General features: G+C 46.3%; 2 non-coding genes and 1 pseudogene across 2 annotated transcripts; 1 reads left to right on the top strand and 2 right to left on the bottom strand.

The window, feature by feature from the left end:
• Positions 1-9,296: 9,296 nt before the first annotated feature.
• Positions 9,297-9,368, bottom strand: Trnah-gug (transfer RNA histidin (anticodon GUG)). Its single transcript has one exon. It is a non-coding gene; the product is annotated as a tRNA-His (tRNA).
• Positions 9,369-10,383: 1,015 nt separating this feature from the next.
• Positions 10,384-11,723, top strand: LOC147005504 (platelet-activating factor acetylhydrolase IB subunit beta pseudogene; annotated as a pseudogene).
• A 4,842-nt stretch (positions 11,724-16,565) lies between these two features.
• Trnan-guu (transfer RNA asparagine (anticodon GUU)) lies at positions 16,566-16,639 on the bottom strand. Its single transcript has one exon. It is a non-coding gene; the product is annotated as a tRNA-Asn (tRNA).
• Positions 16,640-20,101: the final 3,462 nt, after the last annotated feature.

Here is a 20,101-nt window from a genome sequence, read left to right as displayed (position 1 = left end):
ACATAAGAATACAAACAGCACCAGGGCAACCCCTTTAGGTTGAAATCACAATCATGAAATAAAGTAATACAGCAAAACAAATTTACCAAATTTTTTAAAACATTTGAGTTTAAATATGTGATGGAATTGAGGGACTCTAAAGGCTCTTCCAGTCCCACACCCTCCTTACAGCTTCCCCCTCCTGCTTGGGGTCAAGGCTAGGCCTAGTTCCATCCACCCACAGGAACATTCTTGAGTAAAAAAATTCCCAGAATGTACTGACTGATAATTACCTGACCCTCTGGAAAGTCCTAGGTAGAGTTCAAATACAGCCAACAGATTTAAAGGTCATTATGCTTAGCCAATAAGTTAGGACTGTAACCTTGCTGATATAACCTATGTCCCTAAAGATATAATAACTGCTTGTAATAGCCATTCAAGGTCACCTTCTAGTCATTCGTCTTGAGAGATTAATTGAAGGTTGACACCTTCGGGCCAGAAAATAACCTTCTTGCTATTGCATGCATCTGCATCTCAGCGTCTCATTAGGGTGTGTCTCAAAGAAAGTACCACTGACCAAGGGTCTAATACAGATCCAAGCTTAAGGAAGACACTGGGAAGTTTGGGTTTGGGGCTAGGCTTAAAGATGGCTAGAATTTAGATTTATTAGAAGCTGGGTGTGGTGGCTTACCCACCCAGCATCTTGCAATCTCAAAGGAAGCTGAGGCAGGAGCATTGAAGCAAATTCAAGGTCAAATTGGTCTACTTAATGTGTTCTAAGCCATCCAAGGCTACATAGACTGTTTGCATGTCTTTCCAATGAATTTAGGTGCTGTAGCAAGCACAGCCACGGGAGTCTCAGGGATCTGGATAGGAGGAGGATGTGGACAGAGATACAAGACACTGAGTCCAATTCAAGAATGAACAATTTTTATTTTTCTCCTGATGCCCCTTATTGTTCTTAGCTGATAGTGCTAACACTGCAGGCAGAACTTGAGCAGCCAGTGACAACGACTTGGTAAAATATTAAGGCCTAGATGGAATGTGAAAGCCAAGGTATGGCTTTAATCCCAGCACTTGGGAGGCAGAGGCAGGCAGGTTTCTGAGTTCAAGGCCAGCCTGGTCTACAGAGTGAGTTCCAGGACAGCCAGGGCTACACAGAGAAACCCTGCCTGGGGCAGGGGTCGGGGGGCTAGATAACAGTTGCTTGGTTAGCCTGCCATTATAAGGAAAACTTTTCATGTTTTTGCTGTTACTATCAAAGTTCCTAATGCCAGCAAAAAGCCTTTTTTTTTTTTTTTTTTTTTTGGTTTTTCGAGACAGGGTTTCTCTGTGTAGCCCTGGCTGTCCTGGAGCTCACTGTGTAGACCAGGCTGGCCTGGACCTCAGAAATCCGCCTGCCTCTGCCTCTCGAGTGCTGGGATTAAAGGCGTGCGCCACCACGCCCAGCTGCAAAAAGCCTTTTTGTTTCTATACCTTACAACTAGAGATGCGATAATTGTAATTTTACCAAGAGAAGAGCTTTAACTCCTCCCAACTCCTTCCAAGTCCTCAGCTAACTGTTAAAAGGCCCCTACTGTTACTGCTCAGTTTCGAACTCCCCTGCCCTGCACGGTGAAAAGAGTTCGTCCTCAGCTAGCTAATAATTCAACTTCTTGCAGTTCGCATCAGGTGTGGATTTCTCTTGGGTCATTGGAGTGCTGGCCAGCTCATCCCGGGACTTGAGTGGAGGCCCAGCTTCGGGGTCTTAAGTGTAAGTGACACCCTGGTTGGCATGTTAGGACATGAATGTTAGACAAGTCCTATCCTGGTAGACAAGTTAGGAGATGAATGTTAGACAACTCCCTTGCCACAGTTGAATACATCACACAATGGGAGCAGGTTGTGTACAACAAAGATATGTTCCTAAGGAATTTCCCTGTCACCAAATCCTGATTGGTGACATAACTTGGCAGAGATATTGGTGGATTTGTAGGATCTTACCTCAGGGCCATAGTTAAGTTCCCGGATCTGGACTGTCTCTGGTTGATCAGTTCTGAGGCATTGTATGCTCAATAAACTATCCTTGTCTGAGATCCGTGTTTGTGTGGTTTGGGATTGAATTCGTGGACCCCAGAACAGTATCTTTTACCCTCCTTAAGTGAGCTCTACCTTCTGTGTTTTCCTGACCTTGCTGTGGCCTTGTTTGGCCCAGAGGACATTCCTTCTAGGTTCTCTGTATGCATTCATTCTTCTGTGGTTCTTGGGCACATTGGAGTCAAGCTTTAGGATTGACAAAGAAACTGCAGATCATCTGGACCCCCCATTTAGGTTAAACAATGCACCAGCTATCTGACTTAAGCAAACTGTAGAAACTACAGTTCCTCATAGGCGGGACTGCTCAAGGTCATTGTGAAGTTCAGTCAGAATAAACAAATTTTTTTTTTTTTTTTTTTTTTTTTTTTGGTTTTTTTTTCGAGACAGGGTTTCTCTGTATAGTCCTGGCTGTCCTGGAACTCACTTTGTAGACCAGGCTGGCCTCGAACTCAGAAATCCGCCTGCCTCTGCCTCCGGAGTGCTGGGATTAAAGGCGTGCGCCACCACGCCCGGCTAGAATAAACAAATTTAAAGTTGCATAAACATAAAAAAAAATGTTGGTGTTTGTTTAAAAAAAAAAAATTAAAGAATGTCCGGAGGCAGGCAGTTACAGAAAACATGCTGAGAATCTGAGTGGTCTGCTAGTGGGTGCCATTACATCAGAGTGAACGAATCTTTGTTGGCCCTGATTTTCTGTAGGCCTGTCTGTGGGTCTGTCCTTTCTCCATTCCCTTGCTGACCCTAATCAGGGTTCCAGGACCCAAGCCTTGAGAAAGGCAGTAGTATGTCATCTAGTTGAAATGACACATTCACTACAGTGTCCAAATGACATCTTTGTGCTAGACTGAACATTTTATAGGGCTTATGTGGGGGTGTGGGGGGTGGGGTGTCCCTCATTTGCTTGTTATTAACAGTTGTTTGTTTGTTTACTTGTTAGTAGGAATCTGCTCTTGTCCTCTACCACGTGGGTTCTACATGGTTCCACAGGGGTCACCTGGTCCATTTTTTTTTTTCTGGGACAGTTTTCACAAATGTTGTCAAGACTCCAAGTTGGCTTTGAAGCCTACAGCTATGAGCCTCTGTGCCAGTTTATGCAGTAGTATCTCTCCGGTTGTCCTTCTCCATTAGTAGTGGTGCTCTTAGAAGGCACCATGAGTTTTTGTTTTCCATCTCTTTCCACTGCCATGCCTTCTGTGGTTCTCTGCCAGGCACCAAACTGTTCAGAAACTCTCCAGCCCAGTAGAGGCTTTTCCCCAGTAGGGGAAAACAACTGACGTGTGGAAGGGATGAGCAGGTAAAAGAGGCACGGAACTCGGTCTTAAACAAAATAAACAAAAAAAAAGGTGCATTAGGAAAAAAAAAGGTGACCTTGAACTGCTGACCTCCTGCCTCAGCCTCCTACAAACTGGGATTATAGGCTCGGGTCAGCTACCCTTGAAATTCTTTTTCTTTCTGGAACTCAGTACCTGGTTGGCCATGCACTCACAAGAGATCTGCCTGCCTTTAGTCTCTCAAATTCTGGAATTAAAATTTGCGCCACTTTTCCCCCACCCCCACGCCCGGCTATGGGAGTGGACTGGGTTGAAGGTGGAATTTTTCTTTTTAGTGAAAAAAAAGGAGGGATTGGAAATATCCCTAGTTTCTTGGTTTTTTTTTTTTTTTTTTTTTTTTTTTTTTTTTTTGGTTTTTCGAGACAGGGTTTCTCTGTGTAGCACTGGCTGTCCTGGAACTCACTCTGTAGACCAGGCTGGCCTCGAACTCAGAAATCCGCCTGCCTCTGCCTCCCGAGTGCTGGGATTAAAGGCGTGTGCCACCATGCCCGGCCCTAGTTTCAACTCTAGTGTATTTCAGAAACCAAGCCTCAGAGATGTGCATGCGTGTGTGTGTGTGTGTGTGTGTGTGTGTGTGTGTGTGTGTGTGTGTGTGTGAGTGTGTGTATGTATGTGTGTCTCACAGCAAGAAACAGATTTTACTTTTTATTTATTTATTTTTTCTTTTTTTTTTTTTCAAGAGAGTGTCTAGGAGGAGGAGGAGTCGGGAAGCGAGAGGACAAATGGGGAAGAAGGAGCATTTCCGCAAGTGCTGGACTCCACCAATCAGCGCGCGCCATGGGGTATTTAAGGTCGAGGGCGGCCAGGCCTCGGCACCTAACCCTGATTTTCCCTAGCTGTGGGTTCTGGTCTTTTGTTCTCCGCCCGCTGTTTTTCTCGCTGACTTCCAGCGGGCCAGGAAAGTCCGGGCCTGCAGCGGGCCGCCGCGCGTTCCCGAGCCTCAAAAGAAAAAAAAAAAAAAAACGTCAGCGCAGGAGCTCCAGGTTCGCCGGGAGCTCCGCGGCGCCGGGCCGCCCAGCCCCGTACCCGCCTAGAGGCCGCGGCCGGCCTGGGGTCTTAGGACTCCGCTGCCGCCGCGAAGAGCTCGTCTCTGTCAGCCGCGGGGCGCCGGGGGCTGGGGTCAGGCCGGGCGAGCGCCGCGAGGACAGGAATGGAACTGGTCCCCGTGTTCGGTGGCTTACCTGAGCTGTGGGAAGTGCACCCGGAACTCGGTTCTCACAAGCCCCACTCCCGCTGGGGAAATGCCCGGCTGCAGGGCGGGCGGCTAGAACCTGCGACTCTGGGGAAAGGGGCCACGGTGTGAGACCGTAGCCAGCCACAGGGTATCTATCGCCCTCCCGCCCCCTCCGCTGTTGTGCAGATTTTGCAGGCGTTTCGCTGGCTCTGCCTGAACAAGCTCTGCGCCATGAGGTCCTTGGGGGTGGGGATGGGAGGACTACCGGTGTAGACCTTCATGCAGGGTGTGTGTAGTCCTGGGACTTGAACCTAATTTCCTAACTTCTCTATCAACTTGTATTCCCATTGTATGGGAGATTTATTTATTTATTTATTTATTTATTTGTATATGAGGACGTTGAACATTTTGTAAACAATTAGAAAATCTAGTAGTTTTGTTTTTTTAATGCAAATGTTACTTTTTCTTTGTCTTTGGATGCAAAACATTAAATTGAAGCTGAGAAGTTTAGAGATACGTGTCTTCCCCTGCCTACGTTCGCTTCACACAGAATCTGGTATCTTTTTAGAAAAGAAAATGATATAGGCAGGTGGATCTAGAGTTCAAGGCCTTCCTGGTCTGCAGAGTGAGTAGACCTTGACACACCAGAAAAGTATTTGTCAAAAACAAAAAGAAGAAAGGTTTTGTGGGGGGTGGGTGTGGGGTAGCAAACGATTTTAATCCCTGTGCTTATGAGGCCGGCAAGGGAATAACTGTGAAGGAGACAGACAAGGTTACACTGTGAAAAACAAAAAACAAACAAAAAACAAGGAGGAGGAGGAGCAAGAAAAATATGAGAGCCCACGGAAGGAAGAGTATCAGTCCCCAGGCCACCAGTTCCTCAGGAGTAACTCTGTTTGCGAGTGTCTCGGTGCCTTGATGTCCTCAGTACTTCCCTGGGTTCTAGTCAGGGCCGGTGTGTATAAAAACAATGAAGAGATGAAGAGGTGTACGCTTGGTACTTTTGTGAGCTATATGCAGATAGCAACTCAGTCGCCTGAAACAGGCCCCTTGCAGCTAACATATTTCTTAGTATTACTATTATAAAGACTAGGGGAAGCTAGAGAAAGTACCCAAGGAGCTAAAGGGATCTGCAACCCTATTGTTGGAACAACATGATGTGCTAACCAGAACCCCGGAACTCTTGTCTCTAGCTGCATATGTATCGAAAGATGGCCTAGTCGGCCATCAATGGAAAGAGAGGCCCATTGGACTTGCAAACTTTATATGCCCCAATATAGGGGAATGCCAGGGCCAAAAGAATGGGAATGGGTGGGTAGGGAAGTGGGGGGCGCTATGGGGGACTTTTGGGATAGCATTGGAAATGTAATTGAGGAAAATATGTAATAAAAATATTAAAAATTAAAAAAAAAAAAGACTAGGGGAATTTCTAAGCCGGCACTCCTTACAAGGGACGAAGCCATGTTCAGCTCGAGCACCAAGATTCTGAAACCCAATGTCAAGCCTGACGATTTGAGTCTGGCATCTTTCAAGTGCTGCTCGAGCAGGAGATGACCACGGATCTCAAGGCACAGCTGTGAGAACTCAACATCACCGAAGCCAAGGAAATTGAAGGTGGTGGTGGTCAGAAAGCTGTCATAATTTTTGTACGAGTTCCTCAGCTTACATCTTTCCAGAAAATCCAAGTCTGGCTAGTTTGTGAATTGGAGAAAAAGTTCAAGCGGGAAGCATCTAGTCTTCATTGCTCAGAGGAGGATTCTGTCCAAGCCATCCAGGAAATGCCGAACGAAAAATAAGCAGAAGGCCCCTAGAAGCTGTACCCTGATGGCAGTGCCTGTCTTCTCAAGGGAAAGAGGATCCATTGGTGTGAAACAGGATGGCAATCTGGAGCAGGTTCACCTTCCTCTCTGGTACATCCCATGTCTCCTCGTCTCCATCCTCCCCTCTGCCTCTGTGTCTCATCTCTAAAACTCTCAGCCCATCTTCCTTTACTACTGCCCAATCACAGGCTCTAGCCTTATCTTCACCTGCCCTCACCTGCTTATAGACAGCAATCTACATTTCTCCCTTTTTGTCCAATTAAAAGACTCTTTTCTCTCAGATATAAATTGAGCACAACTATTACCATCCTGTAATTTATAAAGTATAGATAGACCTAACACCCAGTCTATCGTTTTGAAAGTTAAATAAAGCATTCTGCCATCTATCCTAACTTTAAAAGGCTTATAATTCTATACTTGTTATGTCCTGATTCAGCTTATATATTAGAAAACCATCTCAAATTTTATATATATATATACACACACACATATATATATACATATATATATGTATGTATATAGACACACATATGTATATGTGTGTGTATATACACATATATGTGTATATATATATGTGTATACACACATATGTGTGTATATATATGTGTATGTGTATATATATATACTCTCAATGCTAAATAGCCTGGGTTGGCTAAGAGACTGGTTAGTCTTCAATCCTGCCAGACTCCCGAGAGCAACATAAAATTTACCTGAACATGTAAGAAGCCTATCATAGCTTACAGAACTGAAACTTACTGTAGAGACAGCTGCCTACCTATACAGTCTGCTGTTTTTCAACACGTCGGAGCATCAAACTGTAGCTGTTTGGCCTAGGATCATATGACCTTTGTAACGTAGAATTGTGAAGGACTGACTACTCTGTCTTGGCAGAGATAATCAGTTGACTAGTGTGTTCTTTTTCTAGATAGTAATTTGTAGATGAATGGACAATTTCTGCCCATTGTCTACCTTGCCACAATGAACAACCCCACCAACCACATGTTGGCTCACAATCATCTCAAATGGGATCCGAAGCCCTCTTGTGGTTGTCTAAAGACAGTGACAGTGTACTCACATACATTAAATAAATAAGTAAATCTTAAAAAAAAAAAAAAAGAAATAGTTGAGTTGAGTTTTATTTATTTATTTATTGGCTGGTCGTGCTTGATTCTACTCTACTTTTCTGGGCTATCCAGTCAGTCTCAGGTGCCTGGCCATCCAGGTAGTATAGTATATAGGTTCCCTCTTGTGTGTCAGCCTCAAGTTAAATCAGACATTGGTTAGCCCACAAGGTCTATACCGCCATTGCCCCAGCAGATCTTGCTGGCAGGATAGATGTTGGTCAAAGGTTTAGTGGATGAGTTGGTGTCCCAAGTTTATCTTTCAGCATCCTGTGGGGTACCTTCCCATGCCAAAATGATTAGAACATAGGAGTGAAGGCTCCATGCAGGCAACAGCTCTGTACATTCACCCGGCTGTGTGGATATTGTCCTTGGCATTGGGGTCCCACTGTCAGTTTTCAGAGATCAACTTTCTATTCTAGCATCAGTTTGGGTTGTTTAGGAATCTCCACCAGACCCCCAGGCCAACAACTCAAAAGAAAGGCAACCCACTCTTATCACTGGAAGCTTTGCCTAGCTACAAAAGATGGACAGTTCAGACTCTATCCTCCATTACTAGGAGTTCTCAGGGGGCTCGAGAGATGGCAGTTGAGAGCACTGAGTTCAATTCCCAGCAACCATCTGTAATGAGATCTGATACCCTATTCTGGTGTGTTTGAAGAGAGTGATATTATACTCACATAAAATAAATCTTAAGCCGCCCTGGACGGAGCGGGGCCAGCCAACTTCTGTGACTCACTGGGCGACATTTCTCAACCAGAAGACACAGCAACATAGGTTGTTATTAACAGGTGCAGGTACCAATAGCTCTGCAGAGCCCTCTAGTGTTGCCAAAGGAAAGGCCCTGTCCTGTCCCTGTAGAGGACATAACTCACAGTGGAGATGGCTGATGTACTCACATAGAAAAAACCAACCAACCAAACCAACCAAGACTACACTGAGTCTGACGAGGCTCCCTATGAATCAGTCATGCCTGTAATCGCCACACATAGGAAGCTGAGGAAGCAAGATGCTGGCACGTTCAGGTTATTTGCTGAGCTAGAGTTATTTGAGGATAGCTTAGACTGGAGTGTGAAAGTCTGCCTTAACAAGAGTCAAGTCACACTAGATTTGAAGACTGTTTATCTGTGAGTGTTCCAGGCTCCAAGACCTATCTTATGCAGTCTAGTGGGAGATTCAGCATGGTTCTGGGGTGTCTCTCCCCATGTCGCATAGCACAAACGCTTCACCTGTTCATTCAAACAGTGTAGTAAAAATGATCAAGACCCAAATCATGGGTGGCTCTATCTCTCAAGTGAAGCAAGTACTTAGTATTCCCTGGGCCCTGATGGGTACACAGTGTGTTTGTAAGTACACACGCACACACAACACACGGAGGCAAAACTTAAAGGATAGCAAATGGAGTTGGAAGCACACTAACAGATTTTTTAAAATGTATTTTATGTTTATGAGTACACTGTAGCTGTCTTCAGACGCACCAGAAGAGAGCATCAGATCCTATTACAGATGGTTGTGAGCCACCATGTGGTTGCTGGGAATTGCCTCTGGAAGAACAATCAATGATCTTAACCGCCCAAACACAGATTTCAAAATGATCAAACTAACCTGATTTTGTTGGATTTGGTTTCTCAGCCCTGGCTGTCCTGGAACTCACAGAGATCCTCCTGTCTCTGTCTCCTGCGTGCTGGAATTAAGAGCCTTTGTGTTAGGGAATGCCTGGAAACAGCCTGTTGTGAGGCGGTAAAGTACAGCGAGATGAGATCTGGCAAAAGATATCCAGACAGAAGTACAACACTGCCGTGACTCGGATTCGAACCGAGGTTGCTGCGGCCACAACGCAGAGTACTAACCACTATACGATCACGGCGAGCCACGTGCCGGACAGTGAGCAACTGTGTGCTTGCTCGGTGCTGGCCCCGTTTGCTGAGCCACAATCGAGTTCTGCTGGATCCTGCGTTGCCCTCGATGTCTTCTAGCTGGGCGCCAATGCCCGGACTGAGCTGCCCGCCCCGACGGAGCTCAGGACAGCCGACCAGTGCGAACCGTGCAGCAGTCTGTGCTGGCTTCTGAGGCTTCAGACCCTCCTGTCCTCCCGCAGAAGTGATTGGTCCCCGCAGCGTTGGGAGAGGCGCCGAGTGCACGCGGCTGTGCCTCAGCTGGACGGTGAGGGCAATTGCTGCTACTTGTGAAATCAATGTAGAGTTCAGGTTGACTCAGTACACCAATGCAGAGCCAGCTAGTGTGGCACACACCTGTAATTTCAGCTCTTGGACGGTAAGAGGCAATAAAATCAGGAGTTGAAGGTCATCCTTAGTTACGAAGTGAGTGCCAGGGAGCCAAGGATACTTGAGACCCAGTCAAGAACGAGGAGAGGGGAAGGGGAAGGAGGAAGCAGCAGCAACCATTAAAACCAAAAGTGTGACACAAGCTAAAGTCATCAAAAAGAAGGGAACCTCATTTAAGAGAATGCCTCCAGGGGAGCGCTCAGGCACAAGCGAGAGGGCGCGCGAACGCTGGGCTAGGGCTCCAGCCCAGGAACGTCTGAGGAGCCCGCCTGACCGCGGCCCTCCCCACCCCCTCCCCGGGACAGGGACTGGGCCCAGAGCGCCATCTTCCCTCTCCTTTCCTCGCGGTACACCGCTGGTGGATGGGCGTGAAGGACCGAAGAGGCCCTGCGGAGGCGGTGGCACAGCTCTCTGATGGAATGAATCTTACTTGTTGACTGGTTGCTTATTGGATTCACTTGAAAACAGAATCACTTTTCCTTCTGTGGAAGCCACAGAGTGGCATATTTAATTCAAATCCAGGGATCACAACCTTTGATTTTTTTTGGAGGGACATACCACTATATCAAGTAAGCTTGACATTCATTACAGGCCAAAATGGTGCTGTCCCAGAGACAACGACATGAACTACATCGAGCTATCGCAGATTATCTTCATTCAAATGGCTATGAAGAGACATAGTCCGTTTTTAATAAGGAAGATGAACTAGACATGAAGAACTATATAAGAAGCATGCTGGTCTTTGGGGGAAAATGGACATTTGTTATTAGATTTTTTTTTAAAAGGCAGTGGAATTAGAATCAAAACAAAATGAAGCAAAAGAAGAATTTATGTCTTGGTGAGAAACGAGACCCAAAAGAATGTATTCACTGGGGCTGGTGAGATGGCTCAGTGGGTAAGAGCACCCGACTGCTCTTCCGAAGGTCCAGAGTTCAAACCCCAGCAACCACATGGTGGCTCACAACCATCTGTAACGAGATCTGGCGCCCTCTCCTGGAGTGTCTGGAGACAGCTACAGTGTACTTACATATAATAAATAAATAAGTCTTTTATTAAAAAAAAAAAAAAAAAGAATGGATTCACTGTCCACCTGAGAAATACTCATCGACTGGTCATGCGAGTCCAGTTACTGGAGTCATTATCCATCCTGTGTTCAGTGTTATGGTCTCTGCTTCAGACGATGCTACAATCAAGGTGTGGGATTATGAGACTGGGTATTTTGAGTGAACTCTCAAGGGCCATACAGACTCTGTACAGGAGTTTTCCTTTGACCACAGTGCAAGCTTCTGGCTTTCTGTTCTGCAGATGTGATGATTAAATTATGGAATTTTTCAGGGTTTTGAGTGCATCAGAGCCACAAACACAACCACAGTGCCTCTTCAGTAGCCATCATGCCTAATGGAGATCATATAGTGTCTGCTTCAAGGGATAAAACTATAAAAATGTGGGAAGTGCAAACTGGCTACTGTGTGAAGACATTCACAGGACACAGAGAATGGGTGTCCGTGTGTGGGTTGTAGCAACAAAGGAACGCAAGGCTGAGCTCCAAGAATGCGCACATGTGGTGGAAGGCATTTCCTGGGCTCCAGAGTGTTCGTATTCTTCCATCTCTGAACCAACAGGATCTGAGACTAAGAAGAAGTGGCAAGCCTAGACCCTTCTTTGTTCCAGAGACAAAACTATTAAGATGTGGGATGTCAGTACTGGCATGTGCCTTATGACTCTTGCGGGCCATGATAACGGAGTAGGTGGAGTTCTGGTCCATTCTCGGGGGAAGTTTATTTTGAGTTGTGCTGGTGATAAGCCTCTCTGTGTATGGGATTACAATAACAAGCGATGCATGAAGATCTTCAGTGCGCATGGATTTCCATAAGACGGCACCCTATGTGGTTACTCGCAGGATAGATCAAACAGTAAAGGTGTGGAAGTGCCACTGACTGAGTCACATTTGGTTCTTCCTCCCTTTTCCTCTGTGCACTCTGATGATATCATAGTTACCCCACTCGAGCTCTGTTTAAATAAGTATTGTCCTTTCGTGTGAAGAAAAAGAAAGAAAGAAAGAAAGAAAGAAAGAAAGAAAGAAAGAAAGAAAGAAAGAAAGAAAGAAAGAAAATACCTCCTCCATAAGACTGGGCAGTAGGAATGCCGGTAGGGCATTTTCTTAACTAGCACTTGATGGTGGAGAGCTCCACTTGATGGTGGGGCCACACAGGGTTGCTGGTCCTGGGTTCTGTAAGAAAACAAGCAGAGCAATTCCAGGGAAACAAGCCAGTAAGCAGCAGCCCTCTGTGGCCTCTGTGTCAGATCCTGCCTCCAGGTTCTTGCCCTGCTTGAGTTCCTATCCTGATTTCTATCAGTGATAGACTATACTACTATGGGGACATGTAAGCCCAGTAAACCCTTTCTAAGAACACTGTCTAAGATAGCCTTGCTGGACAAGCCAGGCCTGGGCTGTCCAGGAAAACCCAAATGACCTCCACCGTGGGCATCAGGTTCAGAGGAGGAAAAAGCCTTGCCCTGGTCTTAAAGAAAGGACAAAGAAAAGGAGCGACTGCAGCCCAAGTAATGGATCTTATGTGTGGGATTAGTCCTCAATGATGGGGCAAATCCATAAAATGGTTTTAGGTTTAGCAGGAAAGTTGGGGAAACGCCAAATTAGGAGTTAATGGAAAATATTAAGAATACTATTAACACCGGGCGTGGTGGCGCACGCCTTTAATCTCAGCACTCCGGAGGCAGAGGCAGGGGGATTTCGAGTTCAAGGCCAGCCTGGTCTACAAAGTGAGTTCCAGGACAGCCAGGGCTATACAGACTGTCTCGAAGAATATTAACTATTGAGCCCAGAAATGGTATAGCAATTATTTTGTTTCCAATTTTTTGTTTTCCTTTTCTTTTTTTTTTAGCATATCTTCCCTTTCTTCCCTTCCCCAAGTCTCTTTGTCCCAACTCCTCACTACCTTAGTTTAAAACTCTGAAGGTGAAGCAGAAAGGAGGGCTGGCTCAGCCCAAGGAGTGTGCCCCACGGCTGGTGTGGGGCACGGCTGTCCCCACCGTGTTGTGACCCTTCTGTATGGGAGTGGAGGGAGGAGATCCCCTGACCGGGAATCGAACCCAGGGCGCGACGGTGAAAGCGCCGAAACCTAGCCACTAGCCCACCAGGGATACTTTTCAACCCATTCATTGACCACTTAGAGGAAACTCCGAAGAGTAAAGAGTATTAGTTTTCTTAGACGACCAGACCAGGCATTGAACTCACGCCTCCTATTCAAGACCACCACGGTCTCTTCCATTTTCTGTCTGGGTAATGTTCTGCCTCAGAAAGCAACAGACAGGAAAACCCATCTGGAATCCATTCCACGCCAGCCTTCGCACCATGCGCGCCTGGATGGCACATCTCTTCCTCCTAGCCTCGGGTGGGGAAACTGTCGGTTTGACCCAGCATAGGGTGAGCGGAGTCCTCCTAACCTGGGGAAGGGCTCCTTTTCCTTCCTTCCCACCTCCATCACTACAAAAGACACTCATCCTACGAGCTCCAGGTACAGACTGGGATAGTTTTTCTCACTATGTTGCTTTCTCTGCGGCTCCAACCTGCCCGTCCCCCGGCTGTGCTCAGGGTGAAATCAAGGCGAATGGACTACAGGAGGGAAGAATCTCTTGCTTTTTGGACATCTCTCTGCCTGAAGCGATTTAGGCAGAGTAGAAGTTACGGATTTCTGGATCTAACGCTGAGGGAAGTGCTCCTGCCGCTGGATCTTGGTCTCCATCCCACTCACAGCGGGAAGCCAAGTGGATCGCGACCAGAAAAAGTTGCTGGAGGTGGGGAAGGCCACTTAATTATTCTTAAGGGCGACTTACCACCGTGCTCCTTAACCTTCAGGTCCCCTTTCCAGTCTCCTCTCTTCCAGCCTCTTCCATCTTCCTTTCTTTGTCTCTTTCAGAAAATTGTTATGTTCTGCTTTTGAGACCTGTCTCACTATGTAGTCCTGTCTGGAACCAGGCTAGCCTCCAACTCACCGAACACCGCCTCCCTCCACTCCCCACCCACCTATAGTGATTAAAGGAGTGCATCTTTAATTGCCTTTTTTTTTTTTTTTAACAATTTTGTGATTCAAGGCGTGGGGCAGAAATTTGTTTTTGAGCAACTGTAACTGGTGGGATTGCGGACAAGTTCCAGCCTAAAGCGCTTGGTTTATACGGAAAAACCCTGGTGGATTCTTCGGGAAAGACTTGTGTTGTATCCAGTGCAACGCTGGCTGCCTGCGAACGCACCAGGTGCCATTGTGTGCCCGGGTTCTTCTAAAGCTGCAAAGTGCTCCGGCGTGGAAGAGTGCGCCAGATGCCCGACAATTTCCCTGTCCAGGAGACTGTGGCCCTGACGGTCCCTGAACAGGCACTGGAGAAACCCGCCCAGAAGGGACCTGCCTTGCTCCTCCTGGAACAACAGCGAGTAGTTTTGCGGCGAACGAAGGGGTCACACCCAAGCGCAGCCCCTTCCCTGCTGCTTTTCCAGCTTCCACCGCCGCAGGAGCCGAGGAGCCTGGAGGTCCGAACCCAGAGTCACTGAGGCCACCTATGGTCGCGGACCTCTGGCGGAGGCCATCTGGGCTCCGCCACCCTGGGAGACACGGTGGGAACTGCGTACACCCGCGTCCTGGAGCTTTTTCAAGGATGGGCGCTTTCAGCCGTGAGACCCTTGGCCCGGATCCTGTCCAGGTCGGCGGCCAATCCTAAATAGCTGTAGTCTTGGGCCCACAGGGATTGCCACCATGCTGGCTTGTTTTTCTTCCCCCACCCCCACCCCACTGGCTTATGAATCATATCCAATCATGCCTTGATGTTTTTGCACAGTGTTAATCCCACAAAGGATCTCTGAGATGAGAAAAATCACCGACTCAAATGGCCTAATTGGAGTAAGCTTTTTTTTTTTTTTTTTTTTTTTTATTCATGTACACTGGCTGTCTCCCTCCCTGTAAGACAGGGTTCAAGAAATCAGCTCTGGACATGGAGAAGATACTTTTCTTAAAGATTAGGGGTAGGGAGTTTCCAAATGTGGGGGCTAGCAGGCAAATAATCAGGGCTCACAGAATCAAGACATAAGCATAAGGAGTCTGTCCTAACCTCCTTAAACAGTGCTCTTTGATCTGAGTGACCAGGTCATCACAGAACACAATTACCTATCGGAGGGCTCGGAAGTACCTTAAGTGTCCATTCGAAATACTCAACATAGGTTCTGTGTGCCTGTGCACTGTGACACACCCCACCCTGCCCCCCGCCCATCCCCTAGTTGGGACAGCTAAGAGAAAGTTTGTTTCAAACACAAGTAAAGAAGAAAGGAACACAGCTACAGCTGGGAGTACAGGAGCAGAACTGGGCACCACCCCTGGGGAAGATTCATTTGCAGAATGGGCTTGGTAAGAACATTGATATAAACGCCATTGTGTGACAGTGGAACACCCATCTCACCACTATCAAAATACACATCTGCAGGAGGCAACAAGGATCTGCTTGCTTCCCCTGCAGTTATGCTCACTTAAAAAACGTTTACCTGGGAAAATTGCAGGGAAGGAAGGGAGGGCATGTGGAGGAGGGGAGAAGGAACCTCACCATCTTAAGAAAGTCAGAGTAGTGAGGCAGTGGCGGAGCGAGTCTTTAATCCTAGCACTTAGGAAACTGAGGTAGGTGGATCTCTGAGTTTGAGGCCTGGTCTACAGAGGGAGTTCCAGGGCAGAAGGAGAAGCAGGAAGAAAAGGAAGGAGAGGAAGGAGAAGGAGGAGGAGAAGAAATATATTCAGAGTAAGTGTTGGTCGAAGGGCTCAGCAGTTCAGAGCACTTCCTGCTCTTATGGAAATGTTCCTTACTACCAACCACTCCAGGCAGTTCACAATTGTCTGTAACTCCAGTGCACGGAGAGTTGACACCCTCTTCTGGCCTCTGTCAGCACTGCACATACACAAAAATAAAATCTAGCCAGATGTGGTGTCCCATGCCTTTAGTCCCAGCCTTCTGGACAGGAGGCAGGATCTCCAGTGAGAGTTAGAGATTAGACTGTCTCCATAGGGAGTTCCAAGATAGCCAGGGCTATATCAAACTACGCAGAACACCTTATAAATTACACACATACACACACACGACACACACACATATATGAAAAGAAATGCAGAATTAGGCATGGCTGGGTATGGTGGTGCAGGCATTTAATTTTGGCACTCAAGAGATAGCAGCTCTCTTGAGCTCTGCAAATCCCAGTCCAGGCGAGGCTACACAGTGAGCAACTGTCTCTAAAGACAACAAACAATAAACAAGTTACAAACAAACAAAAGCCCAAATCACAAACAAACAAACCACAAAGTTCTCCACTCTTGCTATCCTACTGGGTCCAAAGATCAACCCCAGTGGTCTAATGTGTGTGGGATGGGACCAGTGCAAAGCAGTGGCAGCAGGCAAGGTGGACTCCCTTTGAGTCTAGAATCCTCAACTTTCATCTTACAAGTGTCTAAGCCAAAGAAAAGCACCCTAACTAAATGTGTATCTGGAGATTCGAGGGGAACAACTCATTCAGACTAGGTCACTACTGCCAGGTGTGGGGTTTCTCGCCTCAAATTCCTGACCAGCCTGGTTATTCCAGGCCTTGTCTGAAAAACTAAATTAAGAAAGGCAATTCTGTACTCTCTGGTAGGCTTGCTTGGACTTTGGGTAACTAGCGATAATAATTGGAATAGTTTCAGTATCACTGAGGTGTTTTCAGCAAAGTAGGAATAGCAAGGGGAGGTTAAAACACTCGTCCCTGGGTGGGCTTGAACCACCAACCTTTCGGTTAACAGCCGAACGCGCTAACCGATTGCGCCACAGAGACGTTGTGGAAATCCTTAGGTTGGCTGGATGGTGAGTGAGGGCTCACAGGGAGCAGCGTTCAGTCCTGGAGGTTGGTCACGGTGCTAACTGGGGACAGCGGTTGGGAGTTGAACTGGAGTCACCAGACCGCAGGTCCTGCGCCGGGTTCCCGGGCTCACGGGACCTTAAGGAGCCGCGCGCGGGTGCTGCTGGCGCCTTCCGATGCTGAGATCCCGCTGTCATTTGGGAACCCGGGCCCACCAGGGGCTCCACTCTGGCGAGGGCGCGGCCTTGGCGCCCAGAAGGACTACGGAGAAGGAACCCTAGTACGCTTTAGGGTACGATCCTTTCAGACCCTAAGCAAGTACCGGACAAGGGACTGGTCACCCCTGCTGTGTGCTGGAGCCACGGAGCGGGCCGGGTTGGGACCTGGGAGATGAGTGTAGGAGAGGCGTTCAGTGGAAAGGGAAGACAACGGGGAAAAGGGACAGGAGGACAAGGTGGGAGCCACCCTTTTGGGAGCTGAGACTAGCGGAGACCCGCGAGTGTGCAGGTTGTTGGGCTTTCGAAGAAGTTTACACAGTTATTTGTCCAGAGGTGAATTGCCGAAGGCCATTTTCGACAGATCTGGCTCTGAATTCGAGGAGTCTGCAGCCAATCACTGGGCAGTTCTTTCTCTAAGGGAGCAAAACTGAGTAATTCTCTGGGGCTGGCGAAAAAGGAAGACCGCACACACAGAGTTGGTTGATGAAGAGAGAATCCAACAACTTTATTTTTTCTCTTAAGACTTTTTATACCACCTAAGACAAAAATTCTCTACGAAAGAGAGCCACAAGTTATATATTCTCCAAAACCAACTACCACAAATACATATTCTTCAAAAGATTAAAATCATTACACAAGAGAAAATTACAACATGACTATTGATTAAATGTTATTTTTTTGAAACCCACACTTAACATATCCCATCTTTCTCTCCACAAATCATCCTAACCCAAACCAAGAATTCTTTTGTCATTGATCAACAAAGTTTAAGCAAGCCAAGTCTATAGTAGCTAGGTTTTCCATGTGCTAGCTGACGACAGTTTGTATTTACCAAGAAATAAATCATTTATTATATGTCTTATTCATTCAAACCTTATTTAGCTAAACTGGCTAATCATCTAGTATCTATTACTGTATTTATTCTTCTTATACCTATAATAGGATCATTTACTTTTCCTTCATACCCTACCTGTTTATGACACCTGTGAACACATCCTTAGACGAGATCAGGGAACTCAGAACCTACCCTAGAGTGAATGTTTTCCTTGATCACTAACCTGTCTCATGCCCAGTTTTCTTTCCCAAGTTAAATTCCGTGCTGGCAATGCATGAATGTTCGCTGTGTTCTTTTTCTCACCCATGCAGCCCTCTCTATTCTACAAGGGAGGGGGCACATTCTACTCTTAATTCTAACTTTATTATGTCTCCCTGGCAAAACCCCTAAACCATCTCCTTAATCTTCCTAATCAACTACCCTAGCTTCCTAAAACAATTTAAACCAACTCGGGCATTTTTAAAAATCATTCATTCATCTAAACACTGCTATTTCATGAAAGTTGCTCTTCATAGCGATCTGTAGGAAAGTTGCCCAATGGAGTGAACTGTGTCTCGTGAAGCAGTCACAGCAGACTACAGACAGTGAGGGTCTCTCCACAGCCATTCACACCACACTAGCTACAGAAGGAGTGGAACAATGACAAACATGAGAAGACAGCAGCAGCAAGAAGCAATCCAGAGACGAACCCCACCGCTATCCCTCACCCGCTCTGGGAGGTACATTCATCTCAGCTGTGCATGATGGTGGGCCATCTCCGGGAAGCTCACTTGTCCACCGCAGTTCCTCTTGCATGACACCTGCCAGTGAAAGTTTGTAGTGTTATTGAAAAAAAATTTTTTTTCAAAATATGAGCAAATACTCTACTATTTAATTGTAAATTTATTTTATTTTGAGCTGATCACGTAGCTCTGCCTGACATGGAACTCACAGACATCTGCATGTCTTCCTCCTGAGTGCTGAGATGAGAGATTCAGAATCAATTTTTAAAAAGTGGTTATTGCTAGGTGACTATGTAAAATAGGTCAAAAAATAACATGCCTTTCTAGCCTGACCTATGGTGTGTTTTAACACATACAAGTATAGTCTTTTTTTTTTTTTAATAGACTGCAGTCAGGATATGTGAATGTGTTGTTCTTTTTTTTTTTTTTTTTAAGATTTATTTATTTATTTATTATATGTAAGTACACTGTAGCTGTCTTCAGACAGTCCAGAAGAGGGCGCCAGATCTCGTTACGGATGGTTGTGAGCCACGATGTGGTTGCTGGGAGTTGAACTCTGGACCTTCAGAAGAGCAGTCGGGTGCTCTTACCCACTGAGCCATCTCACCAGCCCCAAGTATAGTCTTCTGAGGAACCCGCCGGCCTCCATCTTGGGCTTAAAGTCATCTTACAGTTAAAACAAGGCTAGGCTTATTCCCGTTTATGATTAAATCTCTGCTTCTCAAGGCCTGGGCGAAGCCCAACCAGGAACTGTAACCACTCATGGTTCTGGACTGCCTGTTCCAGGGAACAGCAACTGTGCCTTTGTTTCCAAAAGGAATGAGCATGCTGCAGCCGTGGCTTTGCTTCACAAGTTTGTTATGATCACCTGTTGTTATGGCTACCTTGTTGTATTCCACTTCTGTAACTTTTTTTTCCTGCCAAATTCTCCATTTGGAACCCCCCTACCCTTGAACTATAAAAACCCTGTCTTCCTCATGTCCAGTGAGGAAGCACACCTCTTGAAGTACACCTTAGGAGGAAGCCCATGTATACGAATAAAAAAGCTTGCTTTAATTAATTGCTTGCAGCCGGGCGTGGTTTCGCACGCCTTTAATCCCAGCACTCGGGAGGCAGAGGCAGGCGGATTTCTGAGTTCGAGGCCAGCCTGGTCTACAAAGTGAGTGCCAGGACAGCCAGGGCTATACAGAGAAACCCTGTATGGAAAAACCTAAAAAAAAAAAAAAAAAAAAAAAAAAAAATTAATTGCTTGCTTTAATTAGTTTGGCCATTTGGGTCGGTGGTCTTTCTCCTCACATTTTTGGGATTAACATTGGCTTGAATGTCTTATGTCTTATGTAAACCTTTAAATTCATTGCTTGCATTTAATTTTGTTTTTTAAACATACATTTGTTGTAAGAAACAAAATCCACCGAAGGTACACAAATGTATATATATATATATATATATATATATATATATATATATATATATGAAGGAAAATATGAAGGTTCCCTCATATCCCAACTCCCTCTCCATTGTTGACCCACTTTTATATATTACAGGAAGTGGTGGTGGGCCATTGTCTCTTTGTATTCCTGGGTGGTGAGGGAAAGGTGAAGGGCAAGACAAGACCACTAAAACCATTTACTGGAGAAATTTAACATGAGGACAGGAAGGAGTG

Source organism: Mus caroli, unplaced genomic scaffold (genome assembly GCF_978045245.1).
Source record: "Mus caroli unplaced genomic scaffold, Mus_caroli_1 scaffold_3, whole genome shotgun sequence".
NCBI lineage: Eukaryota > Metazoa > Chordata > Mammalia > Rodentia > Muridae > Mus > Mus caroli.
This window is presented reverse-complemented; position numbering and strand designations above follow the sequence as displayed.